Source organism: Oncorhynchus clarkii, chromosome 27, assembly GCF_045791955.1.
Source record: "Oncorhynchus clarkii lewisi isolate Uvic-CL-2024 chromosome 27, UVic_Ocla_1.0, whole genome shotgun sequence".
Taxonomy (NCBI): domain Eukaryota; kingdom Metazoa; phylum Chordata; class Actinopteri; order Salmoniformes; family Salmonidae; genus Oncorhynchus; species Oncorhynchus clarkii.
Genome location: NC_092173.1, coordinates 48,697,593 through 48,704,444, shown reverse-complemented (window position 1 = coordinate 48,704,444; position 6,852 = coordinate 48,697,593).

The following is a 6,852-nucleotide window of genomic DNA, read 5'->3' as shown; positions in this document are numbered from 1 at the left end:
TTAGAACAGAGACAGTTGAGATAAGTCACACCGGTCCAGATGGATTTAGAACAGAGACAGTTGAGATAAGTCACACCGGTCCAGATGGATTTAGAACAGAGACAGTTGAGATAAGTCACACCGGTCCAGATGGATTTAGAACAGAGACAGTTGAGATAAGTCACACCGGTCCAGATGGATTTAGAACAGAGACAGTTGAGATAAGTCACACCGGTCCAGATGGATTTAGAACAGAGACAGTTGAGATAAGTCACACCGGTCCAGATGGATTTAGAACAGAGACAGTTGAGATAAGTCACACCGGTCCAGATGGATTTAGAACAGAGACAGTTGAGATAAGTCACACCGGTCCAGATGGATTTAGAACAGAGACAGTTGAGATAAGTCACACCGGTCCAGATCGATTTAGAACAGAGACAGTTGAGATAAGTCACACCGGTCCAGATGGATATAGAACAGAGACAGTTGAGATAAGTCACACCGGTCCAGATGGATTTAGAACAGAGACAGTTGAGATAAGTCTCACCGGTCCAGATGGATTTAGAACAGAGACAGTTGAGATAAGTCACACCGGTCCAGATGGATTTAGAACAGAGACAGTTGAGATAAGTCACACCGGTCCAGATGGATTTAGAACAGAGACAGTTGAGATAAGTCACACCGGTCCAGATGGCTATAGAGCAGACAGACAGTTGTTGGACAATTTTAGACAACGAGAGGTGAAGACTCTCTGGTCTAAATTAGTGCACTCTATAGGGAATAGGGTGCTATTTGTGATGCAGTACACGGTGTTGACCAAATGGCCCCCATACTGGTAGGTGTGTGGTCCCTCTCCTTCCAGCCAGTCAAGCTGAGGCTGCAGAACATCTGAGGAGAAGTCTTGACGTTTGTCCCACATGACAAACTATTGTCTATTTAGTTCACTACTTTGTAGTGCACTCTATAGGGAATAGGGTGCCATTTGGGACTCATTATAGAAGTCTGGAACATGGGAACCCATCTTTACACCAGTGTGTCTGTGTGTCTGAGTGCATTAGCATGATATGAAAACCAAGGCTACCACCGACAAAATGTAAATGCTTTGACTGACGGGGCTTGCAGTTTTATTCTGATGTAGTCGAACCGGGGAAGTGTCCAATCATCGTTGATATACTGCACAAATAATGTGATTTATTAAAGAGTCATCAACAGTCTATATATATGAAGAGTAATCAACAGTCTATATTTAAAGAGTCATCTACAGTCTGAGTCATCAACAGTCTATGAGTCATCAACAGTCTATGAGTCATCAACAGTCTATATTTAAAGAGTCATCTACAGTCTGAGTCATCAACAGTCTATGAGTCATCTACAGTCTATATTTAAAGAGTCATCTACAGTCTATGAGTCATCAACAGTCTATGAGTCATCAACAGTCTATATTTAAAGAGTCATCAACAGTCTATGAGTCATCAACAGTCTATGAGTCATCAACAGTCTATGAGTCATCAACAGTCTATGAGTCATCAACAGTCTATGAGTCATCAACAGTCTATATTTAAAGAGTCATCAACAGTCTATGAGTCATCAACAGTCTATGAGTCATCAACAGTCTATGAGTCATCAACAATCTATGAGTCATCAACAGTCTATATTTAAAGAGTCATCAACAGTCTATGAGTCATCAACAGTCTATGAGTCATCTACAGTCTATATATATGAAGAGTCAACAGTCTATATTTAAAGAGTCAACAGTCTATATTTAAAGAGTCAACAGTCTATATATATGAAGAGTCAACAGTCTATATATATGAAGAGTCAACAGTCTATATATATGAAGAGTCAACAGTCTATATATATGAAGAGTCAACAGTCTATATATATATGAAGAGTCAACAGTCTATATATATATGAAGAGTCAACAGTCTATATATATGAAGAGTCAACAGTCTATATTTAAAGAGTCATCAACAGTCTATGAGTCATCAACAGTCTATATTTAAAGCGTCAGCAGTCTATATATATGAAGAGTCAACAGTCTATATATATGAAGAGGCAACAGTCTATTTGTAAAGAGTCAGGGCGGTATATCTACTACTACTATAGCTCTCTACCTCTTATTTCATCAGAAAATGCATCTGCTTTTGACAGTCCGTCACAACTTCTGAAGAATCAAGGAACGACATGGTAGTAATAAAAAAAACAAAATAAGAACTAGACAAAAATGTATTTGCAAAAGATGAATCAAATGTTCTGCAACTATTAACTGTCTGTGGGAATAAATGAATAAATAGCAGAGACAGACATAGGAACTGCTCTCTCCCATTCAACAGTTCTTTACAGTGCCTGCAGAGCAATAACAGGGGTTTAAGAAAACTGGCTCTGTGTCCAAAGAGACTGGCTCTTGACAAAATTATTTCTCAATGAAGTATGGAGGCTCATTTGCATAACAATTATGGGAACTGCATGGGACTACTTTTTTTTTTAGCATCAATGTAGATGCCGTCCTGTTGGGGGAGGACGCAGAGAGCTGTGGGTTGGCAGCGCACTACATTGCTGCCGGCCATAAGTTGAGGGACAGTGTCTGACAGACCAATCAACCTGCACATGTCCTCTACTGTATGCTTATTGTTATTGTTGAATGTATGGTTATTTTGACCCTTGGTTACTCTTGTTACTGTTGTCCCGTTGACAATTTTGATTCTCATTTTTATTTATATTGTAAATATCCATAAACAATATGTACATTGTTACGTCATGCCAATAAAGCAAAATGAATTGAGAGAGAGAGGGAGAGAGATGGAGAGAGGGAGAGAGAGAGAGAGAGAGATAGAGAGAGAGGTAGAGAGAGAGAGACAGAGAGAGAGAGGGGGAGAGAGAGAGAGAGAGATAGAGAGAGAGGTAGAGAGAGAGAGACAGAGAGAGAGAGGGGGAGAGAGAGAGAGATGGAGAGAGGGAGAGAGAGAGAGAGATAGAGAGAGAGGTAGAGAGAGAGAGACAGAGAGAGAGAGGGGGAGAGAGAGAGAGGAGAGAGAGATAGAGAGAGAGGTAGAGAGAGAGAGACAGAGAGAGAGAGGGGAGAGAGAGAGAGAGATAGAGAGAGAGGTAGAGAGAGAGAGACAGAAGGGGAGAGAGGGGGAGAGAGAGAGAGATAGAGAGAGAGGTAGAGAGAGAGAGACAGAGAGAGAGAGGGGGAGAGAGAGAGAGAGATAGAGAGAGAGGTAGAGAGAGAGAGACAGAGAGAGAGAGGGGGAGAGGGGGGGAGAGAGGGGGAGAGAGAAAGAGAGAGAGATGTTTTGTTACTTATAATGACTGACTGGACAACTTCAAGTGCAGTTTGTGATTATTTGATGTGATGAGATTAAATTAATTTGTGAATGTTATTAGCTGCTCATTAGCAATTGTCCCGTTGTTTTTTCTTCTTGGAAAATGTTGTATAAATAGCATCCTACATTTTGGAGCTGTGATGGCAGGGTACAGGGTTTAGTATGTACAGGGTTGGAGCTGTGATGGCAGGGTACAGGGTTTAGTATGTACAGGGTTGGAGCTGTGATGGCAGGGTACAGGGTTTAGTATGTACAGGGTTGGAGCTGTGATGGCAGGGTACAGGGTTTAGTATGTACAGGGTTGGAGCTGTGATGGCAGGGTACAGTGTTTAGTATGTACAGGGTTGGAGCTGTGATGGCAGGGTACAGGGTTTAGTATGTACAGGGTTGGAGCTGTGATGGCAGGGTACAGTGTTTAGTATGTACAGGGTTGGAGCTGTGATGGCAGGGTACAGTGTTTAGTATGTACAGGGTTGGAGCTGTGATGGCAGGGTACAGTGTTTAGTATGTACAGGGTTGGAGCTGTGATGGCAGGGTACAGTGTTTAGTATGTACAGGGTTGGAGCTGTGATGACAGGGTACAGGGTTTAGTATGTACAGGGTTGGAGCTGTAATGACAGGGTACAGGGTTGGAGCTGTGATGGCAGGGTACAGGGTTTAGTATGTACAGGGTTGGAGCTGTGATGGCAGGGTACAGGGTTTAGTATGTACAGGGTTGGAGCTGTGATGGCAGGGTACAGGGTTGGAGCTGTGATGGCAGGGTACAGGGTTGGAGCTGTGATGGCAGGGTACAGTGTTTAGTATGTACAGGGTTGGAGCTGTGATGGCAGGGTACAGGGTTTAGTATGTACAGGGTTGGAGCTGTGATGGCAGGGTACAGGGTTTAGTATGTACAGGGTTGGAGCTGTGATGGCAGGGTACAGGGTTTAGTATGTACAGGGTTGGAGCTGTGATGGCAGGGTACAGTGTTTAGTATGTACAGGGTTGGAGCTGTGATGGCAGGGTACAGGGTTGGAGCTGTGATGGCAGGGTACAGTGTTTAGTATGTACAGGGTTGGAGCTGTGATGGCAGGGTACAGTGTTTAGTATGTACAGGGTTGGAGCTGTGATGACAGGGTACAGGGTTTAGTATGTACAGGGTTGGAGCTGTGATGACAGGGTACAGGGTTGGAGCTGTGATGGCAGGGTACAGGGTTTAGTATGTACAGGGTTGGAGCTGTGATGGCAGGGTACAGGGTTTAGTATGTACAGGGTTGGAGCTGTGATGGCAGGGTACAGGGTTGGAGCTGTGATGGCAGGGTACAGGGTTGGAGCTGTGATGGCAGGGTACAGTGTTTAGTATGTACAGGGTTGGAGCTGTGATGGCAGGGTACAGGGTTTAGTATGTACAGGGTTGGAGCTGTGATGGCAGGGTACAGGGTTTAGTATGTACAGGGTTGGAGCTGTGATGGCAGGGTACAGGGTTTAGTATGTACAGGGTTGGAGCTGTGATGGCAGGGTACAGTGTTTAGTATGTACAGGGTTGGAGCTGTGATGGCAGGGTACAGGGTTGGAGCTGTGATGGCAGGGTACAGGGTTGGAGCTGTGATGGCAGGGTACAGGGTTTAGTATGTACAGGGTTGGAGCTGTGATGGCAGGGTACAGGGTTTAGTATGTACAGGGTTGGAGCTGTGATGGCAGGGTACAGGGTTGGAGCTGTGATGGCAGGGTACAGGGTTGGAGCTGTGATGGCAGGGTACAGTGTTTAGTATGTACAGGGTTGGAGCTGTGATGGCAGGGTACAGTGTTTAGTATGTACAGGGTTGGAGCTGTGATGGCAGGGTACAGGGTTTAGTATGTACAGGGTTGGAGCTGTGATGGCAGGGTACAGGGTTGGAGCTGTGATGGCAGGGTACAGTGTTTAGTATGTACAGGGTTGGAGCTGTGATGGCAGGGTACAGGGTTTAGTATGTACAGGGTTGGAGCTGTGATGGCAGGGTACAGTGTTTAGTATGTACAGGGTTGGAGCTGTGATGGCAGGGTACAGGGTTGGAGCTGTGATGGCAGGGTACAGGGTTGGAGCTGTGATGGCAGGGTACAGGGTTTAGTATGTACAGGGTTGGAGCTGTGATGGCAGGGTACAGTGTTTAGTATGTACAGGGTTGGAGCTGTGATGGCAGGGTACAGGGTTTAGTATGTACAGGGTTGGAGCTGTGATGACAGGGTACAGGGTTGGAGCTGTGATGGCAGGGTACAGTGTTTAGTATGTACAGGGTTGGAGCTGTGATGGCAGGGTACAGGGTTGGAGCTGTGATGGCAGGGTACAGTGTTTAGTATGTACAGGGTTGGAGCTGTGATGACAGGGTACAGTGTTTAGTATGTACAGGGTTGGAGCTGTGATGGCAGGGTACAGGGTTGGAGCTGTGATGGCAGGGTACAGTGTTTAGTATGTACAGGGTTGGAGCTGTGATGGCAGGGTACAGTGTTTAGTATGTACAGGGTTGGAGCTGTGATGGCAGGGTACAGGGTTGGAGCTGTGATGGCAGGGTACAGGGTTGGAGCTGTGATGGCAGGGTACAGGGTTTAGTATGTACAGGGTTGGAGCTGTGATGGCAGGGTACAGGGTTGGAGCTGTGATGGCAGGGTACAGGGTTGGAGCTGTGATGACAGGGTACAGTGTTTAGTATGTACAGGGTTGGAGCTGTGATGGCAGGGTACAGGGTTTAGTATGTACAGGGTTGGAGCTGTGATGGCAGGGTACAGTGTTTAGTATGTACAGGGTTGGAGCTGTGATGACAGGGTACAGTGTTTAGTATGTACAGGGTTGGAGCTGTGATGGCAGGGTACAGTGTTTAGTATGTACAGGGTTGGAGCTGTGATGGCAGGGTACAGGGTTGGAGCTGTGATGGCAGGGTACAGGGTTGGAGCTGTGATGGCAGGGTACAGGGTTTAGTATGTACAGGGTTGGAGCTGTGATGGCAGGGTACAGGGTTGGAGCTGTGATGGCAGGGTACAGCGTTTAGTATGTACAGGGTTGGAGCTGTGATGGCAGGGTACAGGGTTTAGTATGTACAGGGTTGGAGCTGTGATGGCAGGGTACAGCGTTTAGTATGTACAGGGTTGGAGCTGTGATGGCAGGGTACAGGGTTGGAGCTGTGATGGCAGGGTACAGTGTTTAGTATGTACAGGGTTGGAGCTGTGATGGCAGGGTACAGTGTTTAGTATGTACAGGGTTGGAGCTGTGATGACAGGGTACAGTGTTTAGTATGTACAGGGTTGGAGCTGTGATGGCAGGGTACAGTGTTTAGTATGTACAGGGTTGGAGCTGTGATGGCAGGGTACAGCGTTTAGTATGTACAGGGTTGGAGCTGTGATGGCAGGGTACAGGGTTTAGTATGTACAGGGTTGGAGCTGTGATGGCAGGGTACAGCGTTTAGTATGTACAGGGTTGGAGCTGTGATGGCAGGGTACAGTGTTTAGTATGTACAGGGTTGGAGCTGTGATGGCAGGGTACAGGGTTTAGTATGTACAGGGTTGGAGCTGTGATGGCAGGGTACAGTGTTTAGTA